The 20,408-nt window shown below is 45.0% G+C and overlaps 1 protein-coding gene and 1 long non-coding RNA gene across 4 annotated transcripts in view; one reads left to right on the top strand and one right to left on the bottom strand.

Annotated features, from left to right (window-relative positions):
• Window positions 1-9,771, top strand: part of LOC116419703 — a 47,281-nt gene extending 37,510 nt beyond the window's left edge. Inside the window, exon 3 of the long non-coding RNA XR_004229992.1 lies at window positions 9,314-9,771. This is a non-coding gene — a long non-coding RNA (uncharacterized LOC116419703). The remainder of the gene's footprint in view (window positions 1-9,313) is intronic.
• The window catches only part of ELFN1 (extracellular leucine rich repeat and fibronectin type III domain containing 1), a 199,995-nt gene extending 181,209 nt beyond the window's left edge, over window positions 1-18,786 (bottom strand). Inside the window, exons 1-3 of one of the 3 annotated variants that reach the window (XM_031941260.1) lie at window positions 18,210-18,786; window positions 11,652-11,900; window positions 1,531-1,604 (exon numbers count right to left, since the gene is read on the bottom strand). The gene's annotated coding sequence lies outside the window, so the exon portion shown is untranslated. Of the gene's footprint in view, window positions 1-1,530; window positions 1,605-11,651; window positions 11,901-12,354; window positions 12,696-18,209 lie in introns of those variants that run through there. The other 2 variants (XM_031941259.1, XM_031941261.1) reach the window with 2 other exon arrangements.
• Between the last annotated feature and the right edge of the window lie 1,622 nt (window positions 18,787-20,408).

Raw genomic sequence — 20,408 nt, forward strand, 5'->3', positions numbered from 1 at the left:
TTTATTCGATTGAGGAGCTTTATAGTTCTATTAGGTTGAGAATATCCATAATTACTATTACTATTTATATATTAGGTTGAGAAGCTCTATAGCTCTATTAGATTGAGAAGATCCATAATTACTACTACTATTTATTTATTAGATTGAGAAGCTCTATAGAGCTCTATTAGGTTGACTATCCATAATTACTATTATTATTTATGTATTAAATTGAGCTCTATAGCTCTATTACATTGAGAATATCCATAATTACTATTACTATTTATGTATTAGATTGAGAAATTTTATAGCTCTATTGGTTTGAGGCTATCCATAATTATTACAGTCCTGGAAAAGTGGAAAGGGTAGGAGGTTTTGGAAGGACCACAAAATCTTAACTTAAAAGTTAAAAGGAACCTGAGAGCACTTCTAGTCCAAATCTCTCTTTTGGCAGATGAAGAATCTGAAGACTAAGGAGCCTAAATGAGTAGTCCAACATTACACAAGTAATACATGGAAGAGCTGAAATTTGAACTCAGGTCCTCAATACCCCCACAACCCATTCCAGAATCCCATACCAAAGAAAAGATAAAACTTCTAGATGGGAACTCTAATTCCTAGACGACACAGCAATGTTCCCAGTACGAGATGTAACCTACCAAAGAGGTTTTGTTTTGTTTTGTTTTTTCATTCCTAACCCTCTGGGTTTTCAAGTCAGTCTTTTCCACACAATTTTTTCTCCCTTCAAAAGAAGGCATCTCTGCTTTTATTATGGATATCAACAGGAAAATAGGATTTGTTTTACAGAAATCTACTTATACATGGATGCAGCTAGAACAGACTTATGTAGTGAAGCAATGACAACCCATATTTTGATCCTGGGTTATAGGAACAGTCTCTTTGCATCTTCAGAAAGTATCCTCTACAACAGTCTTCAGCAAAGCTCTGTCTCTTATAGGACCTTCCCCAAATGCCAGTGCTGAGGACCAAGGGGAACAGGGGTCAACGTTCTCAGTGAGAGTCCTCTGGTTTCTTCACTACCCATTAGTTTCACTTACACAATCACATTGCAGAAATGCCATGGGTCTATCTCATGTGACTACCCCTCTGTGCAGAACTAATTCAGCACAGAGTAGAGATACTCATTCAATAAAGATTTGGATTGTGTTTTTTTTTTTTAACAAAATAAATGAAAAAGGAAGATGGAACTAAGAGGGACCTTAGAAATCAGTCATTTGACTAAAATGGAAACTAGGACCCATAATGGTGAAGAGATTTGCCTAAATTCACATAATTAGTGACAGAAACAGATTAGACCCAAGCAACTCATGATACCGTGCACTATTCTGATTGTCTTTGCCCTCTAGAAAATTCACACGTGCAGGAATTGTCTCTAGATAGAATAGATAGCCAAAAATACCTCTCTAAAGAAAAAACAAGAAGCTTTTCATTCTGCCTTCAGAGATGACACAAACTAAAAGGTATCTCAGGAGAGGGACCACAGAGAACTTATTTATATTAAGGTACAAATGACTGACATAAAATTCTTACCTGGGAGCAGATTTTGATAGAAAGAAGAACAGAGCATGAAGGACACTGTTGACTTGAAGATATTAGCAAGGGTCCTGCAAAGGGCAGAAAGAGAAGACTGGAGGCAAATTCTCTGATTTCACAATCTAGTCAAAGGCTAGTTGTGCAGATATCAACAAATATATAACAATTATATATGAAGCCTTCAGGGTTACTCTAAGCATCTGTTTCTCCATGCAAATGTATGTTTCTTAAGAATTAGCCTTTTATTGTTTTGTCAGGAAACACCCCCACCACTGGAATGTTTTTAGTCAAGCTAAGACCCAGCTTCCAGAATGATGTCTTTAAAAAATGAAATTTAATTTGTTTCTTTTAAAAAAATGTATTGTCTATTTAATGTGTTGATAATAAAGTTAATGCATCACAAAAAAATTAGTCTGGAAGGCAATTCCATAATGCCTCCTTTTCAACAGGATTTAACAATTCTTACTTGGCAAAAGATTCTCCTTGAAACATAACTTAAAAGTTTTCCATCTCTTGTAAAAGTGGTGGTGGACATTGGTGCAGAATGTGACATACATTATCAGTTATGGAAAATGATTTCTCAAAACAAGTTTTATTTATTTGTTAAGCAAAACAACTGTACTTTGTTATAAGGAAAGGTTTGGCACAGGGATGAGGAAGTCTTTGAAGAGTGAGAACAATTTTTTATTTTTTAAGTAATAAATAAAACCTTTTTTATTTAAAAAAAATCATGATTAAATAAAATGAACCTACTTCATTTTCATGTAATGTCAGTAGGGAAAGGAAAGAAGGGAAGGTGTCCAGATTGTTTCACTAATGAATTTTAGGGAGAATGTAGATAAGAATCTCACACAATAGGCAAGTGTAGATGGGTTGTAATCTATGTTATTAGATGGAAGATCTGAATCAATGAGATCAGAGATATAGTTGGGTGACAGAGACCCATCCTAAAACTCTGATGACACAGTTTAAGCCTGTCCCTTTTCAGAGTGCAGAAAAGCTCATCCTCATGCAGCAAAAAATACAAATGGCACAGTTACTTAAGATTAATAGAATCATAATTTTATAACTAATAGCATCGTAATTCATGTTAGCTCTGGAAGGGACCCTAATTAATGAACATTAATTAGCAAAAGAGCTCAACTCCTTCATTTTACAGATAAGGCAACTGAGGCCCAGAGTTGGGGAGGGTGAATTCACACAGCCAGTTAGTGGCTAACCTATACATGAACCTCATTCTTCTCTGTAACAACAAGGGTGTGTGGGTCTATGGGTTGAGAAGAATGGAATCTAGATAATCTCTAGCATCCCCTCTCTTTCACTTTTGAAATCCTCAGAAGAGCCAAGAATGAGGATTCACAGGGTAATATGACAAACTCATAGGAAACCACAGCAAAAGCCACATCCAGGAATACTTAGATTCCTATTTAAATTCAAGCAGTATTAAGTGCTTACTAGGTGCCAGGCACAACAATAAAACTATGCTTGCTCTCAAAAAGCTAACATTAAGTATGGGGTTTCATGTTCATGGTTCAGTTGTGATGGGAGAGAGAGAGAGGAAGGGAGGATGATGGACTGAAGTCACTGGAAAGGAAGGAAATCACCTTGAATTCAATTTTAAAACTCTTCCTGGAGAAAGTGGTCTTTAAGGAATCTCTGTTCCATGTTGTTATTGGCAGGGGTGACATTTGGTTTCTATGACTAGACTGTAATTCTTCTTGAAGATAAGAACTCTTCTTCTAGGACAGAATCTGGCCTGAAATGAGCCTGTCTCTCCATCTGTAAAATGGGTACAGCACTCCCTACTTCACAGGAATATTGGGAGGGAAGCACAATGTAAACTGAAAAACATTATATTAAATGAGCTCTCATGCTCCTCATCATTATTACTACAGAACCATCTATCTAGGGAGTGGGTGGCAGTTGAAGGTGACAGTCCTGGCTGAACCCCAGCTCTTAGCTCCCAAGTTTCCAGCTCCCGTCACTGCAGTGACGGGGCATTTCACCATGAGCCAGCACTGAGCCATAGCCTGCAACACTATTTGGCTTTTTTTTTGTTTTGATTGCTCCGGATGATTAAAGATTATAGCTGCTGTGGCGGGCTATGTGATGAATTCCAACTCAGCAGAGTGACATTTTCTCAAAGTGCTGTTCTTGAAAAGTATTCCTTTTGATTAGCCTGGGGAGAGTGACAGGGAGGGAGGGAGGGAAGCCTTCTTCCCCGGGCCTTGACCCCTTATAGATGCCTGCTCCCTGGTACATACCTGTGTGTTTGTATGTGAAAGAAAAGGGGAGAAAAAGAAAAGGGGGTAGAGAGAGACAGACAGACAGCCATAAAGAAACAGAGAGAGACAGAGACAGAGACAGAGAGAGAGAGAGAGAGAGAGAGAGAAGGAAAGGGAGGAAAAGAAAGGGGGGTAGAGACAGACAGACAGTGATAGAGAAACAGACAGACAGACAGCGATACAGAGAGAGGGAGAGAAACAGGCAAAGAGAGAGACAGAGAGAGAGAGACAGAGAGAGAGAGAGAGAGAGAGAGAGAGAGAGAGAGAGAGAGAGAGAGAGAGAAGAGGAAGGAAAGGAAAGGGAGGAAAAGAAGGAGGGAGAGGGATATAAGAACATGTTAATATATTTAACTAGAAGGAGCTAATGACTAAGTGGTTCCTCATTTTGATGCTGCTTGAAATAAAACTAAAAGCTTACTGTAAATATGAGGGAACAGCCTGCCTGACAGTGATTTCCCAGGCACTAACAACTCAGTGGTGCCAGAATTCTGATTTATCTGAACTTTTCCAAAGAGCCTTAAGCATCGTGGAACGAGGCAACTGTCAAAGGAGCAGCTGCATAGGATCCAAGGCCAGAAGGGGGTTCAGCTTCATGGCTAGGTTTCCACCATGACCCTCCTTTCAGTCCTCCAAGGCTTGATTCCTTAATGGCTTCTGATTCCTTTAAGTGTTCAGTAGAGGTCAAGGCGTGTTGATTGGTAGCACACTTGGTCATTTAGTCTTGGGTTGGGGTGAGAGAGTTATTAGTTTCCCATGGTTTGGGTCTATAAATCCAGATAGAACAAGGAAGGAGGGAGAAGTTATGCTAAATGGGTCTGGACTAGACAGAATCCAGAGATTGTTACTTCTTTAAATCTGTAAGTTAAATGATAGGTCCCATTAACTTCTGCTATAAAATAAATGGTTGGGACTAGACCAGTATTTCCTGGTTTCTGACTCCAAGCAAATTTTTCTTGGTCTGCATGTTATACTTCTACCCCAGGTTCTGACTTCTCAAAATCTTGAAACATAAAAATCTTTCTATTTGTTTGCCTTATCTCTAACTCCCTGTTTCTCTCCCATTCCCAAAGCCTGCTCTTTTAATTCTCAAGAGCTGTACACTAGAGGGAGAAGTTATTCATGAAACAGAATTAAACTATATTCTTAGTATTCAGTATAGTTTAGCTTAAGAAACACTGGACTCCTCCTACATGGCATTCCAATACCCATCTTTTGACTTTGCAAGGGCTGTTCCCCCCTCCTAAAATTTGCACTCTCTCATTTATGCTTCTTAGAATCTCTAACTGTTCAAAGTTTGGGCTTTAGCCCCATCTGGGAGGCTTTTCCTGACACCTTCAGCTAATCTAACCCTCCCGACTCTGATATAGTTCATATTTGTGTCTATATATTCACGTAATTTCCCCTAATAGAATGTAAGAATCTGAAAGGCAAGAGCTATTTCTCTTTTTTTATTCTTAGTGTCTAACACTCAACTGGCACATAGTGCCATAGTTTCTGGCAAACAGTATATATTTAATAATTGTTTATTAATTAACTGATCTATAAGGAACTTCCCAGTCCCTCATAGTTCAAAGTTCATTCTATCTACCCCTTGTCTCCTCTTATTCTTCCTATTCTATCCATCCATCCACCCATTTATTTATCCATTCATGCATCTATCTATCCATCTACCTATTCATCCATCCATCCATTCACCTATCTATCCATTCATTTTCTCATCTATCCACCCACTCACCTACCCATCCACCTATTCATTCATCCATCTATCCATTCAATAAATCTTAAGTAGCTATTACATGCAACATACACTAGTTCACCCTCATTTTTTAAGAAATATGGCAAATTGGATTCAAGAAATCAAAAGGATGTCTTACTATGGATAATGTCTTTAACCCTAAGCTCCCTTTTTCCTTTTTCAGTAAGTAAAGGGAAATTGTGCTCCTTTCCATATCCCCCAGATGTGCCAGGAACCCATGCAGATTTGACCATAGGCCTTTAGAGACTCTTGGAATTCAGTGCTCTTCTGGAGATAAGGGGTCTGGAAAGAAATGATCTAATTTGGTCATGTGCCTAATCCATTGGTCTGGGGTGGAGTAACAGAAAAAGGAATAGGAGAAACAAGAGATAGAATAAGAAGAGAAGAAAACAGTAGAGCACAAAAGCCTTCCACAATCCTTTTTCTTTTTCCCCAGACTCAGCTTCCATCATTTTCTAACAGAGCCATACTGCTCTACCCACTGATCCTCCAAAATTCAACCTCATCTTGACTCGAGTCTTTGATCCCTTAGTTCTCTGCTTAAAAAGGTCTTCTCATCCCTCCCTTCTATTTAACTTGAACCCTACCCATCCCTTGGCCCAGCTCCAATCTTACCTCCTTCACTACTCCCTGACTATACTGAACATGGTAAATTCTCCCTCCTCTAATTTCTTTTAACATTAATTTAATTTATTCAGAGCTATTATTCAACTATAAAGCAGCTAGGTGGCACAGTGAATAGGGTACCAGGGTTGGAGTCAGGGAAAACTTATCTTCCTGAGTTTTACCAGCAGTGTGACCCTGGACAAGTCGTTTAACCCATTTCCTGATCTGTAAAATGAACAGAGAAATAGCAAACTACTCCAGTATCTCTGCCAAGAAAGATATGAAGAGTCACGACTGAAAATGATTGAATACTTTCTTTAAGCAGCTGAACCATGCTTGATGTTCACAAAGGAAAGGCTCTAGAGTGGAAAATGAGAACATTTAAGGGGCAATGAGTATAAAGAAGGGAGGAGTAAAGAGGTGAAGGTAGATAATTTCTATAAAAGGAATACAGCAACATCAAATGGCAAGCCTTAACTGGCAACCAAGTGTCTGGCTGTGGGAATCCTCCACTTGGAAAACAGAAAGAGGATTCATAAAACAGTGGAGAAAGGTGAAATGCAAGAACTGGGGTGGGTGTGAGTATGAGAGATGGGACTGGAACACTGAAGTTGAAAGGGAGGTAACAGTTTAGGTCAGAAGCTTGAGAGGTAAACCAGTCCACAAGAGTCATATTCCAGCCCTGCACCAATCATTTTGCTTTACAATTTATCCATTGCTTTTTCCTGCCTTCCAGGTATGCCAGGTTTAAGAAATGGGTTTCTATCCTTCTAGTAATAGAAGTAGAAGGGCTCTGAAATTCTACAAAGACAGGTTTTCTAGAGATTCAAGGTACTGTCACTAGCATAACGTTTGGATGTCACACAGCCTGTGTGTTAACTGACAACACTGTCCTCCTTTCCAAAATGACAGAAAGTAGAAGAAAAAAGGAGACCCTCTTAGGAAATAACCAAAAAGAAACCAAAGAAAAGTAGTGAATTTAAGTGGTTTGAATCCTCTGATTTTTCTCTCCTCTAAAGTAGGATGATATAGTGTCCAGCTCCTTAAGTTGTGGGTCATGATCCCATTTAGGGTCTCATAATTAAACAAGAGAGTCACAAAATTATGATTTATCATCAGTAAAGGTTTGACTTGGATACCTATTATCTATACCGCTATACCTACATCACATAAAAATTTCTTGGGCAAAAAAGGATGGTGAGTGGAAAAAATTTAAGAAGTCCTGTTATTGTGGATAGTGCTAAACTTGGGTTTGAATTCAGACATTTACTGTGTGACCCAGTCGAATCACTTGAACTCTCTGATCCTATTTCCTAACTGATGGATTTTGATGCTCTCTATGATTCCTTCTAGTTCTATAGTTTTCTTCTGGTGTCCTTCTGTCTCCAATAAAAGTCCTAGTCATGTGGAGTAACTGGGGAAAAAGATTGGATTGAGTGTCTGAGAACATAGTTCTTGTTCTATCACCAACTTCACTGTGTAATTTGGGGAAGTCACTTTCCCTGTTTCTTCATAGGTCGTTGTAAAGATAAGATTTTTTTTTACCTCAAAAGTATCTTTTTAATCTTTTATGTGTCTTTCTTTTAAAAGGAATTTTTAAAAAGTCTTCTAGGATTTCAAGTATTGGTTCTTACAAATATTTTTGTTTTAATTGGCCCAGGATGAAGATCTCTCCCTTCTGCCTGTCAAGAAAGGTTCTAGAATTAGTTAAAGATAAAATGGCTCTTCTCATTGAGTACATGTAGAATAAGTGACTAAGGAAAATTGTTCAGAGGAAAACAGAGATAGGGTACAAAGAAAGGAGAAATCCAGTGGCAACATGCACTGTTGTCCATTATGTTCTTGATGTCACCACTGTGATATTCCATACTTTTCCCCACTGTAGAAATGCTATGTATGGGGCCAGCCACACAGGTATACGTAAGGGTAGATGAACAAAAATAGCACATGAAGAGGACTCTGTCATGGCTCTCTAATTACAGTATCTGCTCTATTCAGCAGAGCCAGCTGGCATCTCACTATTCATGATAATGTTGGACATGATCATGTCCAACACTAGGAACAAGGGGACATTCCAGAAGCTCAGCCATTCTGTTTATCTAACCAACAGTACAATGGGAAGAGAACTGGATAGTTAGGAGATTTGGAGTCTTGTCCTGCCTTTGACAGGGGAAAAGATTGATCATTTACAGACTATTGTGAGTCCTTTCATATGTTTTTACATATGGAATAAAGGTTGTCCTACACTTTGTATGTGAATTATTATCTTATGTGCTTATATAGAACCTGGGATCCTTTTATCCAGACACCTAGAAATTTGCTGGTTTTGAACTGTATGCTGAGATTCTCAAGAGAAAACTTCAGGTGAGAACAAAAAATGTAGATTACAACCATGTTGTCTGAAATTCAATCTAAATAACCCCAAAGTGACAGGGACTTTTCTTGAAAGCAGAAGAGCATCAGAAGATCACAGAGTTAGAGTTGGGGAGAGAGCTCCATCAAAATTAGTCCTTTTCTGTTAAAGATGAAGAAAGAGGCCCAAAGAGTTTAAGTGACTTGTTCAGAGTTATACAGCTAATGAGTATATGAGGCAGGATTCAAAAACACAGTGATTTAGGGGAATAGAACCCAAGACTAGACCTAATTCCATTCAGTTCAGAATCTAGGATATTCCTCAGTTTCCTTACCTGTAAAATGAGAAGGCAGCTTTCTTCCAGCTCTTACCATTCTGAGATTCTTTTTCTAGGAGTTAGTATTGAACTATCAGAAACTATATCAAACTGCCTCAAATGCAAGATAGCAAATGAGCGAGTCTTTCTTTGGTTGGGAGAAGCATCCATGGAAACCAGCAAGAGAATTCATGAATTAGTGAAAGAAAATAAAGTGAAATATTTCGGGGAGAACAACATGGTAGTGGTGGTGGGGCTTTGAAAGACACATAATAAAATTTATCCAGTGCTCCCTGGTAACACTACTGACTGTTTCTGGTTCATGCTGTGAAATTTATTACTGTGTCACCTGGACCCTGAGATATATCTGCATGCTTGTCATTCACCGGTATATTTCATTTAACCACTCCAAATTTATACATACATATATACATAGTTATATACATCTACTGGTGTATCTACAGGATCTGCCCATCCATTTTCTACAGAGAAATATGGACACGAAGAATCTACGCAACTATGGTGATAAATTTCCCTCAAGCCAATAACGTCTGTAACAACCCATACAGAAAAACAAACTCTCCTCTGCTTCCATTCGCTGTTAACCACAGAGACATGGGGAGCACAGTGTCCTGCAGAGGCTTCAGAGCTAAAAAAGGAGCTCCGGGATCATCTTCCCTAGCACCCTCTGTTTTGGAGATGAGAAAACTGAGGCCTTGAGGAGGAAAGCAAGCAACTTACCTAAGATAATGAATGATCACAGCCAGCCCAGAACCCGGACATAAAGTCAGTGCTATTTCCTCCACATCATGTTGCCTCCCATAGTAGGAACTTAAAATGCTATTGAATTGAAATGTATTTCTGGCATCTATTCCATTCCCTTGGCACAGAAGGGTTGGAGGAAAAAAATTCACCAATAAGAGCTGAGGGGTGTGTGTGTGTGTGTGTGTGTGTGTGTGTGTGTGTAGCAGGTTATGGGGAGGGGGGAGAGTGTTGAACATTGCAATAAAGTACCTAGAATCTGCATCTCTGTCACTTTTACACCTAATTCTTTATTCATTCACTGTTTAGAACTGAGGCAAACCCACTGGGGACATCCAGGGTCCAAAAATTCCATGTTAAAGTGATAAGGGAAAAGCACGTAAGTCAATCAAACCTGTGGGACCATCGGCTCCAGGCTATGAGATCATCTTAGCTAGAGAAGGGATTCTTCTAGGGATTCTGAGATCGTCAGTCTGTCCTTTTCCTTTTGCATGTACAGCTTTGAGGAATAGTTATAAAAATTACTGGACTTTCTTGTAGAAATAAGCCTCTTCTTTCTTGCTTCCCACTTTTTGTTCTTCAAGATCGAAGGCCGGCCTATCCTTTCTCCAATTTCCTCCACTCTCATCTCTCCTCCCCTTTCCAACTTCTGCCTTGCTCTATGAGTCTAGAGACTATTTCTGTTGATAGAGATACCTTTTACTTCATGTCCATGCTGAGCTTTTCCAGAGTCACGAATCTACTTATTCCTTATTCCCAAGCTGCTGTATCATCCTGAATTCTACATTTAGCTGCATTACAAACATATATATTAAACTTGAAAAGGGTCCTAATTTTGAGTCAGGATGCCTGGGGGGAGAGATTGATGAGCTGAGTGCTAATAGGGCTTTATTGCAATAGCTCTGTCATAACCTTTCTTGCTTGCCTAGAAGAGCACTGAGGTTTTCATGCTTTCCTAGGTGAACATATATCTTCTTACATAAGAACACTGAGCTGGGAGTAAAGGCACCAGAGTTCTATTATTGGCCTTCCCTCACTACGATAATTTATTCTGTGATCTTAGACCAGTGACTGAACCTCTTCCAGACCCAGTTTCTCCATCTGTCAAATGGAGCACAGATAACATCTCAATAATATTATGAAATTCAAACATGAAACTATTGTGCAGGAGGAGTCAAAAAGACAATTGTTGTTCCCTTTCGGCATTTTACTACATAACTCAGGGAATAGTGTATCGATCCTCTTAGGCTCAGTTTCTTTATCTGGAAAATGGAGATAATACTTTCACTAATTGCTTCACAGAAAAGTTATAAGGAAAGAGCTTGTATTGTTTGTAAAACATAAACCCCAAAGTAAAGAATTAAGAAAGACAACAAAATCACTAACTTTGATCTCTTTATACTCCAGTTGCAAGGGCCCCCAGGCTAGAAATTGGCCTTTTGGGGTGGTCGAGGATGTCCCGGAAAGAAGCTGAGGGAAGGCAAAGATGGTTTCTTGGGTACCTACCATTCTGCTCCAGAGGTTTCCCAGAGAGTGGTTTCCTCCCCCACAAATCTGAGCTAGCTTCAGCTCCATTGGGCTTGCCTGAGTTAAGCCGAGAACGTTGCTAACACACCCATTCCTGGCCCTCAGAGGCCAGAACCTAAAACTAGTTTCCCGGGGTACCGCGCCCCTGCTATCCCTAATATTTTCTTCCCTACCCTAAGGTGCAGGGAGGAAATCTGACAAGCAGCTAATACTCCTTAGCTCTAATGGAAGACCCAAGTTTTGGACAGTATTAGCTCAAAGCAATTGGTTTTAGCTCCCTGGGACTGACCGGAGAACCATCGCCTCCCCCGGCTGGATAGAGCAGGGAGAGAGAGCTTGTTCTTGGCTCCTCAGGCAGAGCCTATTGTCCCTCCAGCCCCAACCCAACACAGAGTTAGAGGTCAAAGGACACGCATCCAGCCAAGGAATAGAGGAGGTGACGTGGGAAGGGCGCAGATGCCCTCCGCCGCAACCCCCAGCCCGGTCCTCTGAAGTGAATGCAAACAAACTTACGCGCAGCACAGCCACCGCTTCCTTCCTCCTCCTCTTCTTTCCTAGAGCATTCGTAGCCTCCGAGTCGAGTCTAGACAGGTGGGGCGCTCCGGGCCTGCCTCCGGAGTCTCCCCCAGTACCCCGCGGCTGATGGTCACTCAGTCCCCAGTAGGACGACGTGTCCTGCGTTCGCTCACTCGCTCCTTCTCCCTCGGCGCGGGCGAGAAGAGAGCCGCTGCTCAGTCCCAGGGCTCCCACGCGAGTCGGTGACTGTGGATAGCAAACCCGACTGTTTGTTTAGCTAGAGGAGTGGCCATCCCCTCCCACCTCGGCGCTCGGAAACCAAGGGGGCACCCAGGGGCTGCAAAGTTCCTCCGAACTTAGTTTTTAGGAATGGCTAAGGGTAAGGGAGCTGGAGAGAGTGGCAGAGCTAGCATTCCCTGAGCCCCGGGCAGGAAAAATAGCTGCACGTTGTACCTGATGCCCAGGTGCAACACCTGAAGGCAAAGGGGATGGGGGAGAGGGGTGGAGGGAGTTTAGACTAAGCTATCGGCTTTCTCTTCCTAGGCTTCAGCCCCGAATGCCTCGTCTCCCATTCTCAGAGCCAGCCACTATTCCCATCCCGGTCCTTCTCTCCCATCCCTAACTCCAGCCACCATTCTCATCTCGGTCCCCGTCGCTCAGCATTCTAAGGTGCCAGCACAGCCAGGTTCTATCTCCTTACCTGCGGAGCCGGCTAGCTGCGAGCCGCCACTGCCTCGGCTCCGCCGTCTCCCTCTCTCCCGTCCTTCAGTCTCTAACTTTGCTCTCGATATTGAAATTCCTCCCCAGCTTCTCCCATCGATCTGAGAGCACGGCCCCTCCCCTCCCCTGTCAGGCAAAGAGAATTCTCATTCTCTCTACTTTCCTCTCCTCTCTTTCTGTCGGTACATCTGTCTTTCCTCTCTTCAATCTATATCCACTGAGCGATCTCCGAGTCCCACAGCTGTGGGGGCGACTACGGGGGGTGGGGTGGGGAGAGGGTTGGGCCTGAAGATCTATTAGCATTAAAAGGAGGATTTCCTCTGGGCTCCAGTCCCCTATCTCCCGCCCCCACTCATCCCTCCTCGACTGCTTACACTGGAGGAGGGGGGAGGGAGGAAGGAATAGGAAGGGTAAGCAACCAAGTAATCTGTCTTATTGAGCTATTCTCTCAGTTTGTCCCAAGGCAGCTTCTTTAGGGAGGTAATATGTGAGATGCAGTGGGATTTTGGTGGGTTTGGAGGAGGGTAGGGAGAGGGAACACAAATTAACTGTTTTCGGTTATCGAGGGGTACTAAGAATGGGATTCTGCCGGGGTGTGGTGGGCCTCAATATATATGGATTGATTGGCCAACTTCTTCCCTTCTCTGATCCAGATCTCTCTCTCTCTCTCTCTCTCTCTCTCTCTCTCTCTTTCTCTCTCTCTCTCTCTCTCTCTCTCTCTCTCTCTCTCACACACACACACATATACACACACACGCCCCTACCTTCCTCTTCCATGACAGAGCATTTATTAAGCGCTTACTAAATGTCAGGCAGGGGATCCTCTGAGCTTTCCCTCCCTATTGGACTCTTGGGACTACCGGACATTTATAAATTCAGGATCAGGAGGGTGAGGATTGGGTAGGGAGGTAGATGTTTTCAGCACAAAGGCCCCCTCACACCTGCTCCCATCCCTGGGCTCCTCCCACTACCACAGGATTTATTCGACGAATTAGCTGAGACCTGGAATTCTGTACCAAGTTCCGAGGTTCTTGCGATGGGAGTCGGGGGTGGAGTGCAGAGCGGAAAGGGACAGAGATAAACAAAACTACCCCCTAAGAGTTTACACTCTGTGCTCTAGGGCATTTATCTTCCCAAATCCACACTCCTAACCTCCCCTAGTTATGGCAGCTAAGGATGCAATTTCCGACCTCTTCTTCTCTGTCCCCTCCCCCCTGCTTGTCTTGGGTCAGCGCTATTTTGCTTTCTTTGTAAGTGTCGCTTTTCTCCCCCACCCCCCTTCCTGTCTCCTTCTATCACCAGCACTGATTCCCCTTTTCCTCTGTACCCACTGCACGCTCTCTTCCTCTTTCTACAAAGCAGCTGGCCAATTCACGCAGCATACAAAAGAGTTGACTCAATTCAAAGGCAGCAAATCAAGATAAATCCTATAGTGTATGAGGAAGAGAGAGAGAATATGAATGAATCCCCCACAAGAAAACTAATTCCTGTATTGACTGGCCCATCCCCAAAACATGGACTGCTCCAGCTCTCTAAATACAGGATGAGATCACCTAATATGATCAGTTCTGGGTTCGGATAGTAGTTGGTCAAGGCTGACTCCTTCTCCCCCCCCCCCCCAACCCGGGGCTAGTTTTTCTAATTTAGTGGACGGTCTGTCTTATAAAATTAATCTTGGAACAGTAATCCCTAGGAGGATTGAGAAAGGGGTAAATCATAGTATCTTTCCTCAGGCTCCCTCCATTTTACTCTGAGGAACTCAGCTTCCAATGAATAGGAAGAATATCCTTGAAATTATAATGAAACCACCAAAAGTCAATAGACTGGGGAGCAACGTGAAAAGGAAGATGGCACAAACCCACCATCTTTTCCCGGTAACCAATGAGAATCTATAAGTTCCTTATGGATAAGCCCTTCAGTTTTTGTTGTTGTTTTTAAACATCTGAAGGTGAAAATAACCTCATAGTTTGCCTTCACAACCCTCCTTGAGCTGTTACTTGATTGCTAGCAAAGGGAAGGGTCCTTCAAGGTAGAGTCCAAAGCAGGTCCTTAAGAATTGTTATAAGGAAAGACCAACTGGCAGTCACTGGAAATTCTCTTCTGGGAAACAGGTCTTCTCCCTTGGCTCCAGGGCCTAATAAGTCTCTAAGAGGTTTCATTCTGCTTCCCACCTGACCTAACAAATCCATCTCAGGAAGAAAGAGAAGGGGAAAACACAAGGAAAAGTGGATATTTCTAGAGAAACTAGCTTTAAAATCCTTTTTTTTTCTCCTCTGGGGGTCCAGCCCTATGATCATTGACTTCCCAGAAGGAGGCAGAACCAAAATTGGGGTAGCTTTAGTCATAATGGGGTGAGGGAGGGCTGAAGGGATGGTGAGTGTTGATAAAGGAATTGAATTTTCTATAACAGTGAACAGCTGACCTTCCTAGTTTTCTTGTCTTCCTGGCCTCCCACTGCAGACTACAAAAGACTCAAAAGGGCTTTTAGAAGTCTTGTGGTTCTCCTCAAACCTCTCCTTCAGCCAAAGAACCCTCAACTCCACCTGCTTTGAACTCTCCCCTCCTTCAAGTTGCTGGGTCCTCCCTTTTGCTATTTCTTCTACTTTCCAAAGTAAAAAAAAAAAAAAAAAGTAAGAATAGAATAGAAAGTGATATAGGGTTACTATTTGTCTGGAACATTGGAATAGAGTTCTTACTTCTCTTTCCTGTCCCCTTCCCCCAAATTTTGAAGCACTTGGTCAGCTCATGTCAAGAGTTCACCCAAGAGTATGTCTTTACCCAGATCATGAAGTTATACTAAGGGTGAGGTCTCAAGGACATCTGAATTTTAGGATTTCACTGGATCTGTATCTTTAAGTGCAAGGAAAGCCCTTCTTTAATTACTGAGCCCCATCTCAGTCTTTGATTTGTATTCCCTCTTCAATGGACAGAGCCTTCAGGAGAGCAAGCCAGAGCATTCAGGCCTAGGCTCTAGGTATTGGGCTGAGGCAAAAGGAAAAGCTATCTCTCTAGGAGTCTTGGAAAACAAAAAAGCCTTATTTTCACTCTACCCTCCACCTAGAAGCAGGGTAAAGAGCTTCTGAAGGTTATCTTTGCCCAGGGAAAGACCACTAGTTTAAGACAGAAAAGTTCCAAAAGTCACTGGAGAAAATAAACAGGCTTTTCTGGGCCTATAGAGAGAATCCCTGGAGAAAGAGAAGGGATACTAGCAGATATCAAAGTAAATCAACTAATTATTTTCAGTTAACATTATTGGGGAGGGGGAGCCTTACAGGGAAGAGATCCTACTCCAAACTGGGATACATATGAGGAAAGAGATCTGATTCAGTTCTGTCTTTGCAATCTCTCCACCAACTACTTTTGGCTGGACAGTACTCTCCAACCCAAGTGCCCTTCCTTACCCAAAAAATTACAATCTGACCTTCTAAAAAATGTTAATTCTTCATTGCCTCTCCTATCCCCCTTTCCTCTCCTCCCTCATGCCCGTATTCCTAATTGGCATCCTCCATGCTGATCATGAATTCTGTTACAGAGAAGGTGGCGCTATAGCCACATCTGTCAGGCACATTAAAGCAACTATATACACCCCCATATACACACTTCCGTCCCCCTCCTTCCTGCTACTAACCACTAAGGTAAACTTAGGGGAGAAAAAATTTGTCCCTCCTTAACTCCGATGACTAGGATGGCATTGGGATGCTTGGGGAGGGCAGAAGGTGGGGGCACCAGCAACCCACACACTCCTTTAGGCCCCAAGAAATTTCACACACATAAGAGAGGGGGGGTAGAGAAGATAATTTTTTAAAATGTCGTCCCACAACAGGGGGAAAGGACCATACCAGTCTTTTGTGTAAAGGAGAGGGGACAGAGCTCTCTAGGGAAGAGGAAGCTTGGGGGGAAAGACCGATTGCAGCTCAGACAAGTGAACCACCAACAATACACAGGGGATTTATTTTTAAAAGCTGAGAAAACTGGAATAAATACCCTAAGGCGCAATGATAGCACCATCCTCCTGAGGGAGACCCAAGGCCTTAGGTCTATTGCAGAGGCTACTGGGTTCTTCTCCCCTCTATTCCCAAAAGCTTGCCTGACAACCCCCCTTCCTAAGAGCTTCTCCTATCCCCTTACTCCCTCTCAACCTCTTCGCTCCCTCATCAACATTCACGATTTTTTTATTCCCCTCTCCGCCCCCCCAGGTCTCCTAAATCCCCAACAGTTTCTCTTCTAATCTGCCCCTCAAACCCTTTGGGTAGCAGGAGTCCAACGGAACAAGAGGTGAGAAAGGGTGGGTGGAGGGAACAAGGGACGGGAAGGGGAGGCAGTAATTGGTCCGCGAGAAACTTCCGTCCCCGCTGGTCGGGCAAACAGCTGTAGCGGAGCAGAGAAGTGGCGGCAGCTCCCAACCGGCCACCCCTCTCTTTCACCTAATCCTTCACATCCCTGAGTCCCAGTAAACCAAAGACCTGCGAAGGGTACCCTGGACAGGGGAGTAGAGTTGAGCTAGGCCCAGAGGGTATTGGGACCCCTTCATAACGGCAGATCCTGAGCGAGTAATGAAGCGCTATTTGATCCAGTTCAGGGCTAGGAAAAGTTTGGGGGTTGGGAGAACGACAGTGAGTTGAAAGGGGGGAATAGCAAGAGGTAAGAAGATGGGGGAAGGGGGAAGAGAGTGAGAGTGGGGACTAGTGCAGGGTGGGGGAATAGAGAAGGTTAAAAGGAAGAATTGGTGGGGTAGACTAGAGGAATTTGGGAGGGGGTGAGAGAGGAAAGAAAGAGGTGAACACTGAAGGAGCTTGTGGCCACCAGAGCCCGGCTCGGCTTCCCCAAGCAGCCTGAAGGAGCCAGTCAGGTCACAGGCTCCTATTAATAGCCCAGTGCTGGTTTTTCACACTTCGGCGATGCAGCCTTTGGGGCCAACGATGCCCTATACTGGGACTCAAAGCCCCCAAGAGCAGCTAGCTTCTGCATCCCGCAGGAGGCGCCCCCCAATCTGTGCATGGGGATGGGGGCGCACCACTTCCTTTCTACCCCCTTCTTTCCATCCCTCCCCCACATCCTTCCCTGTAGTTGGATCCCAAAGCATCTTTGCTTCTCTAAACGAGGGTGTGTGTGTGGGGGGGGAGAATTGGTAAGGATATGTATGAGTGTATGTGTGTGTGTGAGCACGAGGGGAGGGTGAGGAGGTGGGAGAATGGGGAGGAGATAGGTAGCCCGGATTGGTTCGGATTCTCCACAGACGAGACAGCGAACAGGAGATCCGAGACCCTCCAGACCGGTACCGCCTCCTTCTATCACCACTACCACCACCCCCCCCGCCCCAGTTCCCCGAGTCCGGGGATCCATAGGACCCTGAAAGTTTGGGTATCTGCTGCTCCCGAGGGTTCCTCGAAGGGTCTGGGGGTACCATGGACTCAGGGGATAGGTCTCGGGGCGCTGGTGGGGAAAATCGGTCTGATTCGAGTTCATCAGCCGTCAACTTCGGGTACTCACCCCCCCCAAAGGGGGGGAGCCCCGGAGCCGGAGAGGGAGACCGAGAAGGGAAGCGGGCACAGTGAAGGGATAGAGCTGCAGCAACGTGAGAGAAAGAAGGCTGAGCGGAAGCTAAAGCTTTAGGGGACGAAGAGTCAGGGTCCTGAGCGATTGGGGGGCGGTGACGGTAGCGAAGAGGCGTCCCCTATTCTTTCTAGCTCTCCCTTTACGATTCCTATATCAAAGCGATGCTTTCCTCTGAGGTGGGGTCCTGTTGGTCTGCCTCATTGCAGCAAGTGAAGGGACCTCTTCACCCTAAAACACTCCCCCTCCCATCCCGTCCCAGCCCCAGTCCCTCTCGCCTACCTGAACCCGGGGTGTCCTGGGGCGGGCTATGGGAGGGGGTGGGGTGCAGCTCCCGGAGAGCGCGCGCTGAGATCCCCAGCAGAGGCAGCGGGCAGAGGTGGCAGGTGGCGGCGGCTGTGGTGACTGCTACGGCTTCCCCTCCTTCCTCCTCCTCTTCCTCCTCCCCAAGCTCCGGTGGCAGGTTCCTCCAAGACAAATCTCCCTCCCCCCCCTCCCCTCCCGGGGCCGGGCTGGGCTTGGCCTGAGACTGGGAGAGGAGAGAGAGGAGAAGAGAGAAGAGAGGAAACCCAGCTGCAGCTCCAGACTGCGTCAAGAGCCAAAGAGAGACCCGGGAAGCCGCGGGGAGGTGGCGGCCACCAAGGCAAACGAGGCGGCTCCGGGTGCGCCGAGAGCCCAGTCCGGCAGCCGTGGAGCCACCCCGGGCGCGAGCGTTCCGAGAGGCGGCGCCGGCGTTCCAGAGGGGCCCGCGGGTTCCGGCTCAGGTTCGGGCTCCGGCGCGGCGGCAGCGGCGGCGGCAGCGGCAGCGCGGGGATAGTAGCACATTCTTTCTGTGCGTGATCAAAGGTTTAATGTAGGAGCCCGTGCTGGGAGGGGGGGGGGGGGGGGGGGGGGGGGAGGGGGACGTGGAAGGAGATGGGGGTGTAGCTTCCCAAACCTTGAGTGGACTTGAGTGCATCCCACTGGATTTAGGTTTAGGATATTTTTTTAAAGGGTGGGGTTGGGAGATGAAGTTGGAAAAAGGAAGATGGTGAAGTGGCGGGGGGGAAGGGAGGAAGGTATAGGGTGGGCTGGGAAGTAGAGAGCTCCTCCCCCTCCCCTTCCCCGAGTGTCTCTTCCTCTCAGACACCTCTCTTTCCCCGGACCCCTCTTCTCCCAAACTGCTGGCGGGAGGGTGAACGAAGAGGGGGACACAGGACTCGTTTTTAGTTGGGGGCGCACTCCAGATTCAGTTACTTTGGATATACGAGGGAACTTCGGGAATTGTTGAGAGGAGGAAGGGGACTGGGGCAAAGTAGAAGCCCATTTGCACGTATAAGGTTTGTGTGACACAAAAGCAAGACCGAGTATACGCGCACTCGAGGACACATACACACAGACATCCCTTACCCAGAGGAGACACCATAAAAGTTGGCTCGAAGTCTTTATAACATATATGTCCGCATATGCCTAAGGCAGGTATGTGTGTCTGTAGACCGGGTTCACCCCTCCGAGAAGGTTTTGTTCGAAGGCTTATGAGATTTCTCTTAGTCGCCTAGGATGAAATTTCCTCCGGTATTCCCTTCAGGGAGAATGTTTTTGATTCACTTCACTGTAAGCAGCTCACGTCTAATACGATACCCTCTCTATATCCAACCCGTCGCAGCCCAGATCAAGATAAAAAGCGAGGAGGGGAGCTGACAGAACACTTCTAGGATTCTTTGCCCTCGTGCTAGCGGTAGGGGGGATTTTGTGTGGCATCTGGGCAAATTCTGAGAAAAATCCTCCAAGAGGATCCCTTCTAAAATGCCCTCGCATTCCTTATGCCCAGACTTGAGTGGCTGTCCCAAGGCCAAGGGCCCACTGAGACATAAACCACGAACCAGAAGGACTTTATTCTGAAACCTTCAGTTATCTCACCTGACGTAGTGATCCAGACCTCAAACCCCGGGCAAAGACATTTATTTCCCCCTCCTCCTTTCCCCTTCCCCCTCTCCTTTACTTTTTTTTTTTTTTTAATCCAATCCAGGCTCAAGAGCACCCCACCCTGCCCGAGCTCGGTTCTGCAGTTTTTCCACACGCCGACCGAGGTCCCCTAGCTCAGGGGAAAGACTGGCGCCGCCGTCCCTTTCTTCTCTTTCTCTTTTTTCATTTTTCTTCTCCTGGGCTTTCCCGGGTCCCCTTACTCCCAGGTTCTGCAAGGGAAATCTAGGCCGCGCAAACTTCCCTCCCAAACCGGGCTTTCCTTTGAGCTGTGCACCGCTGAGGACGGAACCGGCGGGTCCTGGAGCTGCGCTCTGCGCGGGAGTTGGGAGCAGCGATCCCCGATCAGGTGGGGACTGCGGAGCTGGGTGGAAAGGGTGGATAAGGGTTCTCACTCTCCTTACCCTTAGAAGATAATTTTTTGGGGGTCTAAAATCAGGGGAAGGTGAGAAACAGAGCTGACACTTCCAGTTAGAAGGAACAAGCCAAGGCATTCTTGGCCCATTAAGCCAATCCTAT

This window comes from Sarcophilus harrisii, chromosome 1, assembly GCF_902635505.1.
Source record: "Sarcophilus harrisii chromosome 1, mSarHar1.11, whole genome shotgun sequence".
NCBI classification, from domain to species: Eukaryota; Metazoa; Chordata; class Mammalia; order Dasyuromorphia; family Dasyuridae; genus Sarcophilus; species Sarcophilus harrisii.